A 21721-nucleotide genomic window follows, 5' to 3' on the forward strand; every position below is an offset into this window, starting at 1 on the left:
GAACCTGAAACTCCGCGCTTCCCTTAAAGAAGTCGTAATCTTCTTCCATCTATTGCTCAGGGACTTTGGGGCTTTCAGGCAGTTATACAGCGTCCTTATAACGTCCTCTTATTCTTCCACAGATGCTTCCTAATTGCGTTCACACTATTTAATGCACATGAAGCTCTTTTTACTACGTGTGGTTTAGTAAGCCATGTGATACGCAGCAAAGCACAAGGACCGCTTCATCCTGTTTCTCCTCTTTACTGCATTAAGCCATGGACGGACATAGTATGGAAGCTCCCGGTCGTTTGCAGTTCAACGCATCGCAGCCCACGTCTGTGACGCACAACCACAACAGCTGTTACAGGTCATTTACAGGGGTTTAATGCGTGAAGATAACTTACTTTGACATTTTGGTTTCCCCTTTGTCACCTCCTTTTTGTCTGCGTACATGTGTGCATAGACAAAAAGGCAGGGGTGCACATGTGCACTACCTCGGCAAAGGTGAACGAACTCCGCTTGGCACTTGTGCATATCCATATACCTGACGACATCTGAGCTAATGCGGTAACTTGTAATACATGCACTTCAGAAGGAGCTCTTCTCACCATTATGAGCCCGAGAACACGTCGATAAGGGAGGAGCATTCTTGAATTCATTGGTGCGTTGAGGTTACGTGCGCCTCTATGAGAGCTCCGTCCAGAGAACTGTAAGGAGCAGGTACTTACTTCGCCTTCGGGCCTTTTCATTTATCTTCAGATTGGATTAAGCCTGTTGTGCGTTAGTGGTGCAGGCAGGGGCTTTAATCTTTTTAGGTTGCCCTAACCTAACGAACGTACTTCATGCAACCCGCGATACATTAGTGGTGCGGAGAGTCTACTTCAATTAGACTCATTTACACTCTGTCTCTCTCTCTGTACATCATGCAGTAGTTTCATCTAGGACCAGCTCAGAATAGCCTACACGCTTTTTCCGCTTTCTATTTCTTAATTTCGGCTTTTGAACTTCGCACACAGTCCAGGCTCACGGTGGTTATCGGCCACGCATTCGCAAGCCCTCCCAACCGAACTGGTGCCGCCGTTCATTGCTTGTTTTTAGAAGCAGTCTCACCGTTCAAACGCCAATGTTTTTTTTTTATTTCCAAGCATGTGTCAAAAAAGTATTTCAGTTTATTACTCATTTTGCATGACCTAACTACCGGCTGCATAGTCTTAAGTTGTTTAATCGAGCAATATACACTTCTGTGAACACAGTATCCTTTCCCTGTGCTGCTAAACCAGTCTAGTTTTGTAAAATTCCGTTTCAAGGCCATACGCTATATTGAAAAAAGTGAGTGCAGCAACGTTTGCATGTTTAACCTTCTTTCAATTTTTTTTAAACCCGGAACCAGACATTCGAAGACATTTCTTGGTGATCCTATTCTTCCTTTTATTGGCATTCGATTCGTATATGAAAAATTCAATATTCTCACACCCCTAGTAAAAAGGGATCACGCCGACAACCGCTTCCGCCGAGTGCTTAAAAGCAACTCACGCGTATAAGTACTTCGTCTGAATTCGTAGCACTCCCGGTCGCCTCGCACTGATCGCGAAGTGTTTTTCCCGTGTTTCACAAATTGCCGGAAATTTTGAAATTCTGCTCAACATTTGAGGCTTGCCGCGCATGGTGACAGCGTCTGCTTAACTCTGCGGGAGGTCGCCTTTGGCGGTGAATCACTCAAGGACAAGCACAGGGGGCTAATTGGTGTCTTGTTCTGGAGTGCCCACTGTAACCTCGTCAACAAGCAGGGCCGTATGAAAGAAGAAACAGGACTTCTGGATTACTCTTTTTGCAGTGCAAATTTTTTGTTTTTGGTTTTAAAAAAAGTTTCTTGATACCATTTGACAGGTTGGAAAAGTGATACATTTTAATTGTGCTGAAAACACCGTTTTTTTGTTACATTTACACCTATGCAAAAAATGTTGGCCCCCTTAGGCCAAGCAGGCTACTCCCTCGCTACGAAATAGGAGAGTTGCACACTGCGAAAAAAAAACAAATGAAAAAGAAAAGAAGACGCGACAAATATAAAATCTCAGGCTTTACAGTAATGCCTTAGGCAGATCAATGCAAGGACCTGTTCTTGGTATCAATCCTGTGGCTCTTGCAGGCTACAAAACATACACGGGGCTGGCATGGTAAATATTTCGACCAATCAAGGATTGAACGGTTACTTAACCTACTTCAGTGACAAATGGGGTTAATTTTTCTCTGGGCTACAAAGAGACACCAAACATATTCGAAACAGTAAGAGATGTCAGTTTTGCATTCGTTTCAATACTCGAATTTACACGAAAGACGACGCAAGCAAAAGTGCCGCCGTGCCCTTTGTTAAGCCGCCGCGGTGGCTAAGTGGTTATGGCGTTCGGCTGCTGACCAAAAGCACGGGTTCGACCCCGGCCTGAGCGGTCGAATTTCGATGGAGGCGAAATTTAGGGGCCCGCGTTCTGTGCGATGTCAGTGCACGTTAAAGCACCCCAGGTGGCCGAACTTCCCGGAGCGCTTCACTGCGGCGTCCCTCATAGCCTGAGTCGCTTTGGGACGTTAAACCCCCATAAACCAAACTAAACCAATGTTTTCTGTTGATTCTTTGAGGCTGCATTAAGGCGGCCAATTGGCGGTGCCGACAGGTAGGCACGAATATGTACAAAAAATTCAGCAGCAAAATATCCCCCTCCCTATGTTAAACTGTACCAGAGAATAAGCCACATTCTAGAGGCAAATATGGACCAACACCTTCCACATCAATGCTATCAGGAAGGCATGAAACGCGAACAAAACAACTGAAACGCGAACAGCAAAATGAGAATATCTTACTAGCGGGAAGCTCATCTCTAGCGCAGGTTAATTTCAGTTCGAAGGCTAGAAGACTGTCCTTTAGAAGCGCTAATCAAAGTCGCTTGTGTTCTCTCTCCAGGACCTAATATGCTCTTGTATTTGCCAATTGTCTTGCTCGCGTTTCATTTCTTGCGGATAGTATACTTGTACAGTTTCATCCACCGTTTCAGATGTCCCAGGTGCGGCGGTGAGCCCACGCTGTTTCACATTTCGCGGATTTGCGTGAGAAAACAATCATCCCAACCGAGGACGTCATAGACTGTGAAACGAGCAGTGGGAGGCAGCCCTGACCAGCGATGATATGGAGGACCAATGTAAGACCATCGGATGGGTCCAGACATCAGCGCAAGCCACTGGATTCCTGAACTTCTCCCGACCGCCTGACTCGTCCTACATTTTAAAAACGACTAAAGTTTAATATCTTTCTCCTAGCTCTCTATCTGGCAAAGATGCGGGTTCGATCCCGGCCGCGGCGGTCGAATTTCGGTGGAGGCAAAATTCTAGAGGCCCCTGTACTGTGCGATGTCAGTGCACGTTAAAGAACCCCATGTGGTCGAAATTTCCGGAGACCTTCACTACGACGTCCCTCATAGCCTTAGTCGCTTTGGGACGCTAAACCCTCATAAACCAAGCCAAACCATCTCTCTGACAGCAGGTTTACTATTACAACTACTACCCCAAATGCAGGAAAGTGACTTAGTGTCGGCCTCACTGATATGCTCACTTCGTAGACGCTGAAGTGACGATGACGGTGGTTCCTGGCCACGTTGTGTTTATACGTTATGAAGAGCCTTCGACATATCAGACACGCGTTTTATAGAGCTGTCCTGGTCAGTGTGCCTTTGCAAGTGCTTGGTCTCGGTCCTTCGCTATCCGTCACGTCGCGTCACGTCAAAGTATGCAAGTCGACCCGTCCCTCGTCACGACATTAAATAATTCGTGTCACGCAAGTGAAAAGTAAAAATTGCAGATTTAAAAAATAAACCTAAAATATCTCCGCAATATTTCCGGCCGTATAGGAATCTGACCATTGCAACATTGGCCGCTTCCCACTTCAAATTTTACGCCTCTTCTCATGAGCGACCACAGACTCAGCCGCTAAAGAGTATTCAAGGCGGGCTGTCAAAACACTTGTCCTTTGGTATTATAGCTTATTTGTCGAATTTTTTAGCCAATACGATTTTGCCATCATAATCAATGCTTAGTTTGGCGTTAGCTTGGTGTTGTGAGCCCCGCACCACAACTTATGTCTTCTGCATTTATAGATTACGCGCTTTTGCAGTTACTTCACGTCCTTTATGTGCACAGGTGCACACACAGTTGAAATTATTTCGTTAAGCGTATAGTTATAAAGGTAAGAAAAATTTCCGGGTGCTGCTATCAGAAAAGAAAATACATTTGCTTCCAGAGTGCGCCTGACATTTTGACATTTAAATATTCTTTATACGGACCGACATCCGCGAATGTCCTGACCATCTGCACTATCCTAGTCACTCTCTGATCGATTCTCTCTGATCGAGCTGTGAAGACACAACACACAAAATACTGGGAAGGGATAGAAAGAAATGGCACAGTGCAAGAGCAAGAAAACGGCTGAGGAAATTGCTAGCTGGAGACCGCTGAGTTTCCTACCGTATTCTCTGATGCAGGCACTGGTCCCAAGCTTCGTTAGCTCAGTAATGACAGGAAATATTTTCTCCGGCTTTATTCCCAGTAGGAAGCAAGCTTATTTGCAGGCCAGCTCCAACGACAAAGCAAAAGCTCACATGGAGGTAGCTCGAGCCTCGTTGCTACGTTTTCAATTATTCAGTGCAAAGTAACTCAAATATAGGAAGAGAAGACAAACGCTTGCGTTGACTCTCTTTTTGTGGCCGGTGTACCCGTACTTGTAATTTAACGCCCTTGTGTGCGTGCGTGCGAACTGTTGTTTCAGCGATGCTTTTTGTATAGCTAAAAGCAAATATTTGATCCAGCTAGGCCAGTAACTGAACCAGTAGCACTATCTAGAATGCTTATCCATTGAGCACTGGAGCTAGTTATGGCTACTGGTTCAGTTACTGGCCTAGCTAGATCAAATCTTTGCGCTAAGCCATACGAAAAGCAACGATGAAACAACAGTTCGCACTTACTCGTTCTGCTGCGTGGAGCAATTAAGCCAGCTGCTTTGTTTGAGCATTGGTGACGTTTGCGGTGCACAGCCTTGGTCTGACGCTGAAACAAAGCTCCGTGTGTCCAGTAAAAGAAATGCCGTCAGAATTGCCACGATTTTAATGCTTGACCTGCGTAACAATTGTCCAGCATAGGAAATTCGCACTGATGCGGGAAACAACGATCTTTATTGGCCCACCACCAACGCCGGATGCAGCGAGTGAAAAAGAAAAGCCGTGACCCGAAACTGAAAGGGAAGCAAAACATTGTGCATAAGCACCAACAAACATCACATCGCGATCGCAGTTATTGCATGGTATAGATGAAAGAAGCAGCAACACGAAGAAATGCAAGGGTGTGACACGGAAAAGCGCTTCCGTGGCGCCACATACTTGGAGACAATTTAGCCTACTTTCTTAGCTGTAAAAAGCTATAGCGCGAACATGTACAACCACGGGGAGAGATGGCAAACATACACAAGCTCTTATGTATGTGTGCCGTCTCTCCCTGTGGTTGTCTGTGTTTGCGCTATAAGTTTTTAGTAAGTCATTATTCACCAACTCGCCCGAAAAGAAGTTTTAATGAAGTTCATTTCCTGATTGACATCCTGCATGTCGAACACGGCTGTTTTATTGCACTACGCGTACGTGAAACCGGGAAGAAAATCCTTCAGCAAGCAGGAATGGCAATCTAGTCGCGGGAGTGGTACTTTTATCCGACGATAACATCAATTCTCTGTCATACAGTAGAGCACTGGCGCCAGACTATAACCACAAGTGTCGCCCCACCCGCCAGTTGATATTACAGTTATTGCCTTCAGTTCACGCTCCTGTGTTCTGGAGACTTTTGTTCCTCATAATACGCACGCTAACTGAGCACTTAGCGTACCTCTTTAGCGTGTTTCACTTGCAACTGAAACGCATCCGCTTAAAGCAAGAACACGCTTACGCAATGATTGGGCAGAAAGCAAGCAGCATTTTCAAGGTCAACGTTTCCGATGAGGCAACAATAAAGCCGCACAAAAATTCAAAATAAAAGCAAGAAGAACTTGGGATGAACACATTTCCTGCAGCTGTTTTCCTAGAGGAAAATTTCTGAAGGAAATTTTGCAACAAAGTGCATTGTAGAGTTAGTAGTACTAGTTGCAATGCCAGGGAAACGCAACAACAGAAAAGCCGCCTTATACCTTATACACTTGAAGCTAGGCGTCAAACTGGGGGACAGCACCCTGAAGTGTTGAAGCACGAAGCAGCCGTCGTGAAAACACCCGTGGTGTAGGCGCGCATTATAAACAAGCCGCTTAAAGACCGGTTTCCGGATTAGTTTAAGCAACCGTTAAACAAAAACAGGCAGGTACCCGCCGCGGTGGCTTAGCGTTATGGCGGGCGGATGCTGAGCCCAAGGACGCGGGATCGAATCCCGGCAGTGGAGGCCGCATTTCGATAGAGGGGAAATGTACAAACGACCGGGTGCTGTGCGATTTCAACGCGTGTTAAAGAACCCCAGGTGGTCGAAATAAACACGGAGCTTTCCAATCAGCCGTCTCTCAAACACATGAGCTCCTTCGGGATGCTAAATTCGACATACAACATAGCAGTTAACACAGCTAATCACGCTATCAAAGCGCAACGTGATCTGATAACTTCCTAGATAAGACAGCGAAGGCCCTGAGTCGGCATTTTCAATTATTAACGGCACATTTCAGAATCACTTTTGTTTTGGTCATAATATTACACTCAGTACGCCAAATTTCTCCACAAACAAAATAGCAAGCAGCAATTCTACCGTGAGCCCGGACTTAAGTCCGGGCTCACAGATTAGGGTGAGCTCTTATCGTAGGCAATGAATGTTACCGCCGTTCTTGCGTATCGATTTTTTCGCATTGCAACAAATTTCTAAGATAGATATGTAAATATGAAACGCATTGCAACAAATTTCTAAGATAGATATATAAATATGAATTCATATTTATATATCTATCTTACAAATTTGTTGCAATGCGAAAAAAATCGATACGCAAGAACGGGGGTAACATTCACGGCCTACAATAACAGCTCGCCCTATTCAGTTTGTGTTGTGGCCGTTGAAGTCACGCTATAAACAAACTACACACAAAGAGTGATTGCGCGGCTGTCCGCTTCAACGCAACCTTGAGGGAGCAGTGCTGGAGGAGGGTGGATAACTGTGAGACGGGGCCAACGGGGTTCGTTGAACGCTGAGTACCTGCGTTCGGATGGCGAATACGGCACTACGCTTTGGACGGGCGCCAGTGTGTTAAGGCCACTTAAGTCGGGCGCGTCACGAATGAAGCGAAGGGTTTCCTGACGGTGGTGCGCAGACCGCACGGAGCCGCCTTGGGCAGTTCGCTTTTGGCGATAAAGCGTAAATCACGTGATGCGACACGTTTAAGTGGAGGCTGTCGTCATTTGGCCGTTAGGTCTCGCACTCGAACTTGTACATTGACTCTAGCCGCGCGGAGAGTTTGTCGAGTATGCTTAGCAAACTGGGTACAAGGAAAAAGCTGCAAGCAACATTTTACAGCAAGCGGAAAAAGAAGGAGCGGTCATTATCGCGTTGTCTCAAGTTGGTGTCATATCACTCATTTGCACACATCTTATTTATTTATTTATTTATTTATTTATTTATTTATTTATTGCGTACTGCCGCCCTGAAAGTCAGGCTTTAGGCATGAATGGGGTGTACACAGCAATACACTTTACAAGAATGCAATGCACATTCAGTCTTGCGAATGTACATTGCGAATACATCTGTATTCGCTTGCACATAGGTTGCACACATACTGTGTCATTCGCCTTGCACGCCGAGTCACCTGTGCCGGCAGAGCTGCAGCCAATACTACAACAGACGTTGCGTGCATATAAACTAGCTTGGAAAAATACATATAACCTTTCAGATCACAACAAAAAGTCTAATATATGCCGCGCAGCGAGAAATATAACCTTATTAACAAAAATACATAAAAATTGCAAAAACGGTTGCAGTGCGCAATAAAATTTTCCGAAAAAAAGATGTGATCCAACAAACTAAAAAGCACTCTTTCCGAGAAAACGTGGGGTGTATGGGCGGCACACAAAGAAAGCATCGACGTATGTCCCGTTGACTGCTTATTCATTTTATCCCACAGATAAGAGGCCCTAAGAAGGGTAATCTTCACTGATACGCGCGTGCCACCAATGGACGACAGATAGATCTCTCCAGCTTCTTAAACTTAACTTCAGATTCTTCTCCGAGACCATGCTATTAAACTGCTGTCATCTTGCTTTCCAACCTTTCTCAGAACATATATCAACAGCTGAGAGGTTTCAAACTGCAAATAACTCCTTTGCAGCGCTTTTCCGTATACACCCAGTGTCATTTCGGTCACAGGTATGGCAACACATCGCCACTACTCGCTGCGCGACAGTGTGGCAGCGTCGTGCCGAAGAAATAACCGTCAATTTCCGCACATTCTTCTTCAACGGAGAGAAACAAGCTGGCGTCCTTAAAACGTAATCGATTCTCCACGCTCTCTGTTGTCCTCCGGGATGAACAGGATAGACAGGCGACCAGTAATCTCAGCACTTGACCTCGAAACCAGCCAGCACCAGAAGCCACCAACATTTCCTTCCCCGCCTTGGCGCAACAAAAGGCCGTCTGAGTTGCAACAAAGGCCGTTGCAAAAGGCGTAGCAGTTACATAAACGGCCGTTATGTGCCTCTTCATTTTTATGCGTGTTTGCGCGACAATGTCCTTTTCGTCAAGCAGTTCTTCGATGCTGCGAGGAGGTCTGGTCTCGAGCAGCGAATCCCATGGAGCCCGCGCAAGAGCATGCGCGAAGAGTGTCTGCGTGAACGCATCGTCGGCCTTAATGGCGTCTCTCGTGCAGCTCCGCTATGCGAAAATAGGACGCCGGCACATTAGAAAGCGTTTCCTTCTGTTGGAAGACGCAAAAATCGCCGCGGGGGCCATGCTGTTTATCGCTGACAGGGCGGCGTGCTTGTATCTTCCTGCAGCACCAATATGGTCTTGCTTCCGCGCGATGTTTTAAAGCTGGCTCCCAGCTGCAGCATGAAATTAAGCGTTGCCAAATAAGTAAGCGGTATCAAATAATGCGGCACAAAATGAGCTTTTGTGCAGTACCGAGAAAATATAGAAGCAGCCCCAAGTAAACCAGCCTTTGTACTTTTAAATGGCACCTTTCTAGGAGGTTCAGAATTAGTTATTTTCATTAGCTGGGACAAAGTTGCCAAAAATGCCCCACAAGCAATAGCAAAGCACAGCGCAACCACAAAGCATAAACCCTAAGAATTGCCGGCCATAACCGACATTGTGCTTGGATTCGAGGAATTAAAGCAATACTGAAGACAAATTGACGTTAGTGTGGGTCTGCAGGCGACCGCGTCTCCATAAAAAGAAGCTTCTTCTGCGCTGACATCGCACAGCACACGGGCGCCTTTGCGTTTCTCCTCCATCGAAACGCGGCCACTGCGGTCGGGTTCGAACCCGGGTACACCGGATAAGTAGCCGAGCGTCCTAACCTGCTCCGGACTACCCGGGTTCGAACCCGACCGCAGCGGCCGCGTTTCGATGGAGGCGCAACGAAAAGGCGCCCGTGTGCTGTGTAATATCAGTGCACGTTCAAGATCCCCAGGTGGTCCAAATTATTCCGGAGCCCTCCACTACGGCACCTCTTTCTTCCTTTCTTCTCTGAGTCCATTCTTTATCCCTTCCGTTACGGCGCGGTTGAGGTGTACGCCGAATTGTGAGACAAATACTGGGCCATTTCCTTTCTTTAACCAATTCAATTTCTACCAAAACAAAGCTTTTATAACCTACAAAAAGGTAAACAAATGCAATTAAATGCAGGTAGCGAGCACTGGTCGTCTACCCGAGAAAACTACAGTGACTCCAAGATAATTGGTTGCCACGGATCCCTTAGTCTAGGGTACAGCGCCATTCACTTCTAAGCGGTGTTCACGAAGCCTGCTTTTGTCGTCTCGAGTATGAATGCCGTAATAGCAAAAAAAAAATGGTTCCATTTTTGAGGCGAAAGCTCCACTTCCCGCATGCAAAGGTGAAGGTCAAAATCATTACGATTAGACTTGACCTCCAATTGGAGGCTCGCCGCAAGTGTAGCTATGACGTCATACCATGTGACTTGTCGCAGCTGTTACCGATCATTCCGCCGCTCCGACCTACTGTTCCTATACTCCGACCACTCGCTCAGGACACCATCGACATCCACGTTGACAACTCATGCATCAAGAAAGTTCGGATCCTCTAGATACTGGGTCTGTACATAAATAATAACGGCGACAATTTCCTCACTCTCCAGAAACTCCGGCTCGTGAGCGAGCAAGTGGCCAGGATGACCGCCAGGATAACGTCCCGGAAACCAGGGATGCGAGAAGAAGATACTCTTGGACTAGTGCAAGCTTTCGTCGTAAGCCCCGTCATCTACGCAGCGCCCTACCTCCGCGTCAAGAAGCGTGACATCAAGAACCTCGACGTCATAATAAGAACAGCTTACAAGAAGGCCCTGGGCCTTCCTCTTGCGACATAGACGGACCCGCTCTTACGACTGGGCGTGCACAACACGATCGACGAGCTGATAGAGGCACACCTCACGGCACAGTTGGTACTGCTCTCCCCTACTCGGACTGTCTGACAAGTCCTCAGTGATTTAAACATCAGTTGCCCCCGACAGCTAGACACCAAAACTTACATCCAGCCTCATGGAGAGGACAATTCAAGGGAGCTCCACTACCAAGGAATATGCACCCCCAATTGTCATCAGTCAAGACGGAAAGCACGAGCCGATGCTATGAAAAGGCACTACGGCGGGCGCGAGGGCGAGTTCTATGTCGATGCTTCGGATCCCGAGCAGGGAATGACGGCCGTCGCGTTAGTGCACCGAAACGGACTAGTACTGGCTAGCCAGGACATACTGGCCGCGGAAGAAGTCGTGATTGCTGTAGCTGCAACACACGCTACCTCGGAATACATTCTTACCGATTCACAGACAGCGTATCGCAATTACTTCAGGGGCAGGATCGCACCGCTAGCAGCTAAATTCCTACAAGATGGCTACACCCGTGGCTACCAACCCCCCCCCCCCCCCGACCCCCCGCCAAAAAAAACACATAATATGGGTACCAGGTCGCAAGGGCATCCCAGAGAACGAGACCGCACATGACTCAGCCCGAGCATTTCTCCCCCGGGCATCCAGTACGGATGTCGTGGTACCTCCTACCCCACTATTAAATTACACCGACATACTTCAGCACTTACGATTACCCCGTCGGGTATACCCTCCGCCGGCTAAGACACTAGACAAAGGGGAGGAACTACACCTCCGCAAGTTGAAAGCAAACACAACAACCCACGAAGGCTACACGCGGTAGATCCGGAGTCATTTGAGTCACAATGCAAATTATGGGAGACGGTGGACGTGTTCCATATGGTATGGGCCTGCCAAATAAATCAGGCGGTCACTAATAATAACCAGCCAACGCATAAGGGGTGGGAGGCAGCTCTCACCAGTTCGGACGAAACGAGTTTCGCGTACGTGTAACTATAAGGGTTTCAAACCACCTGCGTGCAGGCTACGTAGACTTCTCACGTTTGCGTACGTGAACCCTCTACGTACGTGAAACTAAAACACACTAATTTTTTGAAGCGAAAAACCACTACGCCAGATTTTCGAGCCGTCAGCGGGGACGCAAGTTTGACCTTAAACGTAGCTAGAGTAATAATAATAATAATTGGTTTTGGGGGAAAGGAAATGGCGCAGTATTTGCCTCATATATCGTTGGACACCTGAACCGCGCCGTAAGGGAATGTTAAGGACGGAGTGAAAGAAGAAAGGAAGAGAGAGGTGCCGCAGTGGAGGGCTCCGGAAAAATTTCGACCACCTGGATATCTTTAACGTGCACTGACATCGCACAGCACACGGGCGCCTTAGCGTTTTTCCTCCATAAAAACGCAGCCGCCGCGGTCAAACAAGGAAATGACGCCTGTCTCACATATCTCGGTGGACACCCGAACCATGCCTGTAAGTGGATAAAAATGTAGTGAAAATTGTTTTTAAGGAAAGGAAATGACGCCTGTCTCGCATATCTCTGTCGACACCCGATCCGCGCCGTAAGGCAAGGAAAATAAAATGAAGGTTGGTTTTAAGCAAAGGAAATTACGACTGTGGCACATATCTCGGTGGACACCCGAACCGCTCCGTAAGCGAAGGAAAATGAAGTCGGTTTTAGGAAAAGGAAATGACACCTTTCTCACATTGCGCCATTTTCTTTCCTCAAAGAACCAATTTATTTTCCAATTTATCTTTCTGAAATGGTCTGCAGGTTTTGCGCGTCGTTTGGAACCGGATTTGGTTTCATATCTCCGCATACAACGAGCAATAATACAGTTGTAATTATCACCGAAGCTATATGCAATATATACTGTCTTGCGTGAGCGCCTTTGCTGTAGTTTCGAAGAAAGCAAGATGTTTAACAAATAAAAAAATTAGCAGTGGCTTAGCTCGGCTATGCCACGATATACGTAGCGTTAGCTACGCTGAGCCGCTGAGCCGAAATTTCGCTCTCCTTCTCCATGGCTATGCCGCACTGGCTAACGCCCCGCTATATGTGTACCCCCACTGATACCTCTGCGCATGCGCACAAAATGCGAGGCGCTATCAAGCGGCTCCGGCGCAGCGTCAGACTTGGCTACTGCGCAACGGAGGCGCACAGCTGAGCACACGCCGGCGCCAGTGCGTCTGCGGCGGCTATGACTTCACTCTGGAATGCGCTGACCGGCAAGGCGCGCGCGGTGGCAACGACTCCGGCGCGCCAGCTGTGCGCCATGTGACGTCACTGCTCCTCGCGCATCCGCAGCACGGCTCTCCAGGAGCCACGCAAAACTGCTCAACCTCGACCAGTGTAGCTCACGCTACAATATGCCTACTACTGTGTGTGTGTCTGTGTGTATCAGCATGGCTATGTATGGGAACCGCCAGTCGCTGACCACAAACGTAGCCAGGGAGATGCAGCGTTTCGCTTTCGTAAGGCAGAAACTTAGGCTAGTTGGATATTCTTTGCACTCATATTTTCTAGCGCTTAGTGAACACAAGGGACAAGCAAGAACACAAATACACAGGACGTACTAAGCGATAGAAAATATGAGTTCAAACAATATCCAACTAGCCCAAGTTTCTGCCTTACTAAATATCATTTCTAGTACAATGGGCCCTTTCTTTCATCCTGTCCTACCTCAGAATTTTTCAGATGTGCTAGCGTACGTCCTGTGTATTTGTGTTCTTGTGTTCACTAAGCGCTAGAAAATATGAGTTTTCGCTTTCGACCGGGGTTAACCAGAGCTAAACCACAGCGATTTTTTTTTACATCAAGGTTTTCACAAGCGCTTGTAATCCTTTTTTTGTATTTATGAAAACCGACCGCCATGCAGCTGTCGATCCCTATTCTTTTCTTTGCACCGAAGGGCAATGCAAAACGAAATGCAGGTCATGGTAAAACAGAGCAGACGATTCGAATTGGAAGCCGTAGGCAGCACAAAACGTCAGTAGCGGACTTAGTGCTTGCATTGAACGTCCTGCCAACCTGGTGGGCTGTGTTTTTGCATTTTGGGCAAAAAGAAAAAAGAAATCTCACAATTCGTTACGCTCTAGGGCTTTGCGGCATGAGTTTTTTTTTTCCTTGTCAAAGCTTGCATGACAATTTGATCTCCGCCGCTACGAACTCGCCATTGACTTTAACCGCCGGGCATTCTCAATTTAAATGGCAATTAGAAAATTCTACTTAAGTAGGCAGCAAATTAGTAAGATTTTCAAAATTAACGACGCCCGTTAATGGAGGCGGAACGCAAAGGCGCCCGTGTGCTGTGCGATGTCAGTGCACGTTAAAGATCTCTAGGTGGTCGAAATCATTCCGGAGCCCTCCACTACGGCCCCTCTTTCTTCCTTTCTTCTTTCACTTCTCCTTTATCACTTCCCTTACGGCGCGGTTCAGGTGTCCGCCGATATGTGGGACAGATACTGCGCCATTTCCTGTCACCAAAAACCAATTTACCAATTTTACGACGTCCGTCGTGCCAGAAAAGTGCTTCCTGAAAACTTTTCCTTTCTTTAGTAATATTTCAAGCTACTTCCTGAAACACCCGGTAGTATTCCCACAGAAAATCTATGAAATGAGATGAAATTCTGTCGATATTGAAACATGCCCGAAAACATACGAACTTTTTGAAGATCATGAAGGCAAACCTGAGTGAAATATTCATTTGGAAATAAATTTCGAGAAAAATTTGATAATATCGGTTTCCGAAATCAACTGTATGCCTCCTGAAATAATGAGCCCATATTTCTCAGTTAATTTTCCTCTATGAATCCCGTGTTTGGAAACTATGATTTCGATGAGTCCAACTAACATAATTTTTGAACCCGCGTACAATATACAACTATTCAGCTCGCCTTCTGGGCCACATTTCGTCATAAATTCAACTACATGCTGGCTTTATGCGATTTTGGCAGTGCGAATATTAAAACAAAACTTCTTCGGGGGTAGTCACACCACAAAAAAAAAAAGATGTCGATATTTGAATGAGACCTCTTTTTACTTATTATAAACTGGCAAAATCTTTTCAGTTTTATTGACTAGTCATTTTTCGAAACTGATCTAGCAAATAAAAGTGAAAAAATATCGAATATTGTAGGAATTTTAGTTTTTTATCTACGTACACTCACTCACCCTCCCCTTCCGGACTTAATATCTCTTAAACTTCGCGATGATATCAAGACTTTGTAGGAGCGTACCTCACGATAATCTACATTAGTACTGTGAATGCTATTCTACCTAGACTCGACTCATACTAACGTTCGCCTTGTAATCCCCGTCCCTCCTTAACAGGAGAATAAACAAAATATTTTGTACTCTTTCTCTGCTCCTCTGATCACCTAAAATACGGCACATTACGTACAGTCAGCGGCTTTGACGTGATATTTTCTTTTTTTCTTTTTCAATAAAGGCGCGTTCTATGAAGTCTTTTGTATTTCCTGCGCTGCACGCGCTGCTGAATGTCATGGTGAACGAGCTTCAAGTGTTCTGTTCTCTCTGTGATAGAGGCCGTCTATCTCGCTTGGCCTTGTCGTGCTAGTTTGGATACTGACATGATCCGCCCAAACATGCCGAAGCCGGCATGACAATAATAAGATGTGAACTGCACGCGAGTCATTTACGCGAGCGCTGATTGCGTCGCCATAGTTTCTCCCTACAAGACAGATGGGCGGATCAGTATATAGAGTCTTCTCTCCCGGCTTCCTGTGCAAAGTGATAACGCAGTGAAAATTCACATAATGTTGCCTCAAACGCGACTACGGCCACTGAAGGCCGCACCGAAGCCTTACAGAGGCTAGAGTCTGAAGAGACAAATGAGACCCAACATTGTAAAAAGGAGGTTCATGTATCAGTAGTGATAGACTGAGCAGTAGTTGAAGTACGCCAGGCTAAAAAACACGCTTAGACAGACGGGCAGGCTGTAAGAAGCACCCTAAAGAGCTAGGTCCCCTCCCGCAATACTGCTGTACCGGGGGTTGAGTTAATGGAGCCGATTATAAAATAATTTAAAAGGATGGAATAGTGTAGACAGTTGTTCTGGCTGTTAAAAAAGCGTAAAAGTGAAAGGGGATAGGCTAAGCAGGGACGGGAAAGAATAAAATAAGAAAATATGGAGAATCTACCAGCAGCGCTCCCCAGCCGAATCGGCGGACCCGGGAATCACGGGCACTTATTGAATTATTTGAAAATTTTCTTTCTTTCTTGGCTGTTCCTTCTTCTTCTTGCTTGTTTGAGTTTCTTCTCTTCCGATTTGCAGATCATTGCCCGGTAGGGTCTCGCTGGGAAAAGTTGAGAACAGCAACAAAAACACTGCATCTCAGAGACCTTCGACCTGCTGCCGTCATTGAACTTGTCTGAAGCGAGCCGGCAAGGTTGTCTAGCTTTGCAGAAGAGGCCAGGATGCAACTTTTTATCGCCTTTCAGAATTGATCGCTCTTAGGCAACCTCAGGACGGCTTTCTAAACGACACAAGCAAAAGCACACCAATCTGACTGCCGACTTGTGGAAAGCACACGGCCAGTCTTCGGGCCCGGTGCAAGATTGACCGATAAGAAAAAGAAATGAAAAGGGCGAGTGTTGTTAAGTGCAGAGAGGAGGCCAGCATGCGTCATCACTCAAGTTCACCTCGGTGCACGCGTCACGTGTTCGATACCGAACAAAAAACAAAGAACTACTTTAAGCCAGGAGATGGTTCGGCGCGCCTTGTTTACCGCTCGCGTCTTCTTGGCCAGGGAGCGCTACTGCGTTACGGGTGGGCAGCCACCGCCGAGACGCCAGTGCAGTGAAACTGCGTTATAACAAAACGGTCGATAACTAAATAACGCATACGACAAATAAAGAGCAGTTAGTGTTACATGTTTCCTGTCAATCTATGTATACATGTAATACCTGGTTTTTGTGAAGTCGAATTCTACACCCAAAGGCTCCCGCCAGGAAGGAAATATCACGATAACTTGATATTCGTTACTAAAACACGGTTCTGAAGCTACGTGTTTGCAGCTAAATTTTGTGCGCCACGAATGTCGTGCATCACTTTCAGACGAGCGAAAGTAATATGCCATTTGGAAAGAACCGCGTGTACGAAATACAACATATACGCACTGCATCCTACGCGGAATGCCGCGATACTACTTTGCTGCTCCTGGCATACCTGGCTCACTTCTTGTCGTGATAGGGCGCCTCAATGCGGCGCTGGCATTGAGGCACCCTAGTCGTGAAGGGGATAAGCGCCGCCTGGTGTGCATTTCGACTACAATCGCCCCACTGTTTCCCCGTCGGTATCAGCAGCGTATCTGCCTGAAGGGTGCATATTATACACGGATGCATCTCATTCTGCAGAGAGGGGAGTTACTGCTGTGTATAGTCCATCTCATCCGCATCTCAACTCTCGCGCGACGTATACTGCGGATACGTGCACTCCCCTGGCATTGGAACTTCAAGCCATTTACAATGCCATTGCTTCCCTTCCGCTCGTTCCAACATTCAATACAGTTCACATTTACACCGACTCCCGCGCCGCCCTGAAACAGCTGTAGGCTGTTCGACGAACGTTCCAGATTTCACAATCTATTCATTTGCTCTGCGCAAAGTATCCATGTCCTGTGCGCATACACTGGATTCGCGGCCATGCCCAGGATCCACATAACATTCAAGCGGATGCTATGACTCATCTTAATACATTAGACGATCCGTCACCTTCCCCTCTTCCCCCAGATCCGTTCCTGTCCCACGTTTCCGATTCCGAAGTTCTGCGCCAGCGAACACGCGCTCTAATTCCTCCGTGTTCGCACCCTCTCCCCCGTAGTCTTACTCGGGAGGAGGAGGTATCCGTGCGCCGGATTCGGGCAGGGGCGGCTCTGACACCATCTGTCCGTCATCGGTGGCGTGCCAAAGATCTGCCACTACCTGACAGGTGCCCTCACTGTAGCGCTGCACCGGACATATGTGATGTGCGGCACTTGTTGTGGACGTGCCCAGCGACGGCTGCTATCAGAAAACGGCTCCTCAGGGAGGTGGGCCTGCGGTGGAACCGCAAAAGTGACTTCGTGAAGTGGACAATGGACAACCGTTTCATTAACAACCTCTGCGACTACCTCAGCGCAACGGTTCTTCACTCCTTCTTTTAACTTTCAATCCCGTGCATTCCTTCCCCCCTTTCCTATTTCAACTTATGCCTCATGGTACACTTCTCGAATAAAAAAAAAAGACTACCGAGTTTGTGCTTTGAAATGAAGTGTTTTACTATCATTACCACTTGCTTTGCTCAAGAAAAAGAAGATAGCGGCTTCCATACTACGGTAGTTGATGAGAGAGATATAGTGATGACGTTGCTGAAGAGAATTGTTTCGCTTGAGTAATTATTCAAACAGAAACTATCACTGATTTTCTTCAGGTGTAGTTTACTTAAGTGCTGCTGGGAAGCTATTGATCTTAAACCTGATGATGAACAATTATGATGGTGATTTTTTCTAGCTGACAAGGTCCTCAAGGCATATAGTGGTTTCCAACATTTTTATCAATAATTAAGAAAGAGCGCTACACACAAATCCGAAATATTGTTGCTTATTCATGTTTATCGTAAGAAGATTGAAAAGTAGAAACTTCCAACTTAAGTCCCATACCATCTACAAGAAACCTTCATCAAGCTAGCTGTAGCGGATCTCATGCTTTGTCTGGTTCAGGCGCAAACCATGCAGCTTATATCTGATAATGTCAGTCTTGCAGTGCTTATCTCACGTTTGATTGTTTGCGTTGCGACAAACGCCTTAAAGGTATGTTTTTGTTGTCGAAGGCTGATGGCGTAATTTAAATCTTAGACGCCTAAACGCCCCCAGAGAAATTTGGAAGGCCGCTGAAATCAGTATCAGGTGCTGAACATGTCTTCTTAAAACAAAGTGCTTCTAGATTCTCCCACGGACGCATAAAAAAGCATATGCATCCATTTATTCCGCCGCATCTTTCTATAATTTTGAAAAATTGCAATTCGCTTACTGAACCGCCAATCAAGAGAGTTTGTTCCAGAGCGCCTGCTCCTCCGTACTTCACAATGTCAGGACATTTTTGTTCTCTTCACGCCGCGCAAGTATTTACTTCAAACCAAGATTGAAAGACTGAAGATAAGCTTTGTCGAAACTAAATCTTTGGGCCAACGATTACACAGAATCTGGCGCCTTGCCGCAGTGAACGAGGAGAACACACAAATACTGCACAAAGCAAGTGTGGAGTGCGGTTGGTTTCGCCGTTGAACGAAAACATATTGCTGCCTGAGTGTGTAACAAGACAAAAATAAAGGCTCTTCTGCTGCGCCGTTTGGTCTGCAGTAATAAATATTTTATATATTCTTGTTTTGCTGGATATGGTAACGAAGTTTTTGATTGTATTGAAGTTAATGCTAAACATGTGTCCATGGGCTTCCCTTGTTAGGTCTTCCACATTAGTTATAATAAGATTTACACGCAGATATAGCCGCCGCGGTGGCTGAGTGGTTATGGCGCTCGACTGCTGACTCGAAAGACGCGGGTTCGATCCCGGCCGCGGCGGTCGAATTTCGATGGAGGCGAAATTCTAGAGGCCCGTGTGCTATGCGATATCAGTGCACGTAAAGAACCCCAGGTGGTCGAAATTTCCGGAGTCCTTCACTACGGCGTCCCTCATAGCCTGAGTCGCTTTGGGACGTTAAACTTCCATAAACCAAACACGCAGATATGCGATGCACACGATAGTGTCTAATTATTAGGTTAATCGAGATGCAGCTCAAATGATTCCAAAGCTTCTCAAGGGTTTCTCAAATGATCGTAAAGCTTGAGTATCCAAGCAGTGCTGGACAGCCAAGAGAACTAGTACGCATATTCAGCATTATTGGACAAAAATTTCGAACATTGGAATGTTACAAGGCACTGTTATACAAATATTAAAGGTAATGATTCATTCTTTCAATGCCCCAGCCAAATCTTTCTTTTAAAGTTTTTCCACCGCTCGGATCGCGCAGTTAATACTGCCATACAAGACCATGGGAAACTTTTTTGACGATAGCAAAAACGTTTATAGGAAAAAAAGTGCAAGCGTTCCGACGGGAGATCTGCGGATATATAGATTGTTATAGTGGAGTCGTACAATATATGAAAAAAAAATTGCGTTGATAATCTCTCGTTGACAAACGCTTTTGCTCACAATTTCTTGGTAGGGAGTAGCTGACCGCTTTATGCTAATCGCTTTGAATTCAAATGGAAACAATGCCTATACTGGCATACAGGTTGTTTACCAAATAATGAAGCATGCCCTCAGCAAAGCGACACGCTCTCATCGTAAGGCATTTGCTGCTTTACTTTTTTTTCGCGTTGCAGAAAGGACCATAAGCGTAATTTATCGATCTGAGGCTTCGGTGCAGGTAACGTACTACAAGGATTCCCTCAGTTCAAGGATTCAGCGAGCCAACGTCAGCAAGCCTGGGTACCTTTCGCGGCACGCACCCGCTCAATTCGATTAGCATGCTCGAGTCAATGTCAAGGCCCTGCGGCCACGCGCCCTCAGCAAATTGCATACTGCGTTGGCGGCCAACGCCGACCGGTTTGCATGGTATTCCTGAGAGGCGGCTAGACGCTCTTGCACGTCGATTGCGTCGGACATGTGCGCGCGGCGAGGGGACTCGAAGCTCTTTGAAGAGAGCGGCGGGTTCGGCTTAAGGGAAGCGCATGACACTCCTTAAGTACTCTGCGATGTATGGGTTCCACCTGCTGAGTGCCACTTACTGTTACGGAACACTTAACGACGGTGCAATGAAAGCTGCATACTCGCACACACGCCGGCACAATCTACGACGCCCGTGCATCCAGCCATCCAGCGACTGATTCGCAAGACGTGGAAATGGGTATCGGTTCGCAGCTCAGTTGAAGGCACTTTTATCGTGATATGCAGGGCGTTAAATACAGCTACCACGATCATTCTTCTCTCACAATGTGTGATTTTCCTCCGTTGCTGAAATGGCACAAGCGCACAATAACAGATTCGCATCTTCGCAGCTTCATCCTCAGTGCTTGCCTTCCACATTACGGGCCTGTGCGTAGCCGTTTGCATGCAACAATCAGAACCGGTCAAAACAGATCAGTTCGTCTCAAAAAGCCGTAAGTATGAACTGAACGCGGCCTTCGGTTTCTTAGAGCGGGCTGGCACTGAAAGAAGCATTCGACAAGCTATTCCTGCTCACTAATTGTGACTTTATCTTTCTCTCTTCAAAAACAGACATCTTTCGCTCGTTTTGAGGAGGAAGATTTCTTTTTAAAGGCTCAAGGCCACCTGAACAGTAGCGCGTCTTGGCTACATTTCTCTGGCGATAACCTGAGGTCGACATTTAATTGCCTATGCAAGATGCAGCTTAGTGAAGTTTGTTATTAGAGAAGCCACTCTTGGTGTACAGCTCTTCTAGGAACTTTATATCCGCCGATTCTGTTCATACCTCTGCAGACAGTTGTTGCCAATACCTTCAATAGATTTTCCTAAATACCTTGATACATTTAAAAAACCTTGTGAAACAAAGTTTCGCTCTGCCATCCCGAGGATATCGAACAGCCCATGATAGTACCGCCGTCAGCACGCTTAACATGAAGTGACGTTAGCGCCGCTGGGCGTAATCCACTGGGTCTGAGACAAAGTTAAGGTGTAAGCAGAGACGATCTGTCTCTAACAGCAGCAAAAACACCGTGCAGTATGATCTCGGACAAAGCGCCCAGCGCTCAGGGGCTGTAATATCGGTGCAGGACGCACAATCGAGCGTTCGTGTTAAGCGTGCTCATGGAGGTACCTTTCAGCAAGCGTTGTTAGCAGAATGAAACAAATTATGTTTGACAATTCCCAAATGAATGAGAAAAATACTGCCCCGCCCACACACTGACGTAAAACAGGGCCAATGCCAATTCTAATAAGAAATAAATCTGTACGAGAGCGGAAAAGTGAGCTTTAAGAGAACCAGGGTGGAATGTTATTAACGGTCATTTCGTGTTGCTTTTTTCTAAGGTCAGAAAGAACCCACATATCCTGCTAATTTGTTCAATGAAGCAATTTGCTCTTCGTGTGCACGCGACTTAATGAGGGGCTCGATA

At 46.5% G+C, this 21721-nt stretch overlaps 1 protein-coding gene across 1 annotated transcript in view; it reads right to left on the reverse strand.

The window, feature by feature from the left end:
* Positions 1-5173: 5173 nt before the first annotated feature.
* Positions 5174-21721, reverse strand: part of LOC144097334 (uncharacterized) — a 36159-nt gene continuing 19611 nt past the window's right edge. Inside the window, exon 8 of the mRNA XM_077630076.1 lies at positions 5174-5251. The gene's annotated coding sequence lies outside the window, so the exon portion shown is untranslated. The remainder of the gene's footprint in view (positions 5252-21721) is intronic.

Source organism: Amblyomma americanum, chromosome 7 (assembly GCF_052857255.1).
Source record: "Amblyomma americanum isolate KBUSLIRL-KWMA chromosome 7, ASM5285725v1, whole genome shotgun sequence".
Classification (NCBI taxonomy): domain Eukaryota; kingdom Metazoa; phylum Arthropoda; class Arachnida; order Ixodida; family Ixodidae; genus Amblyomma; species Amblyomma americanum.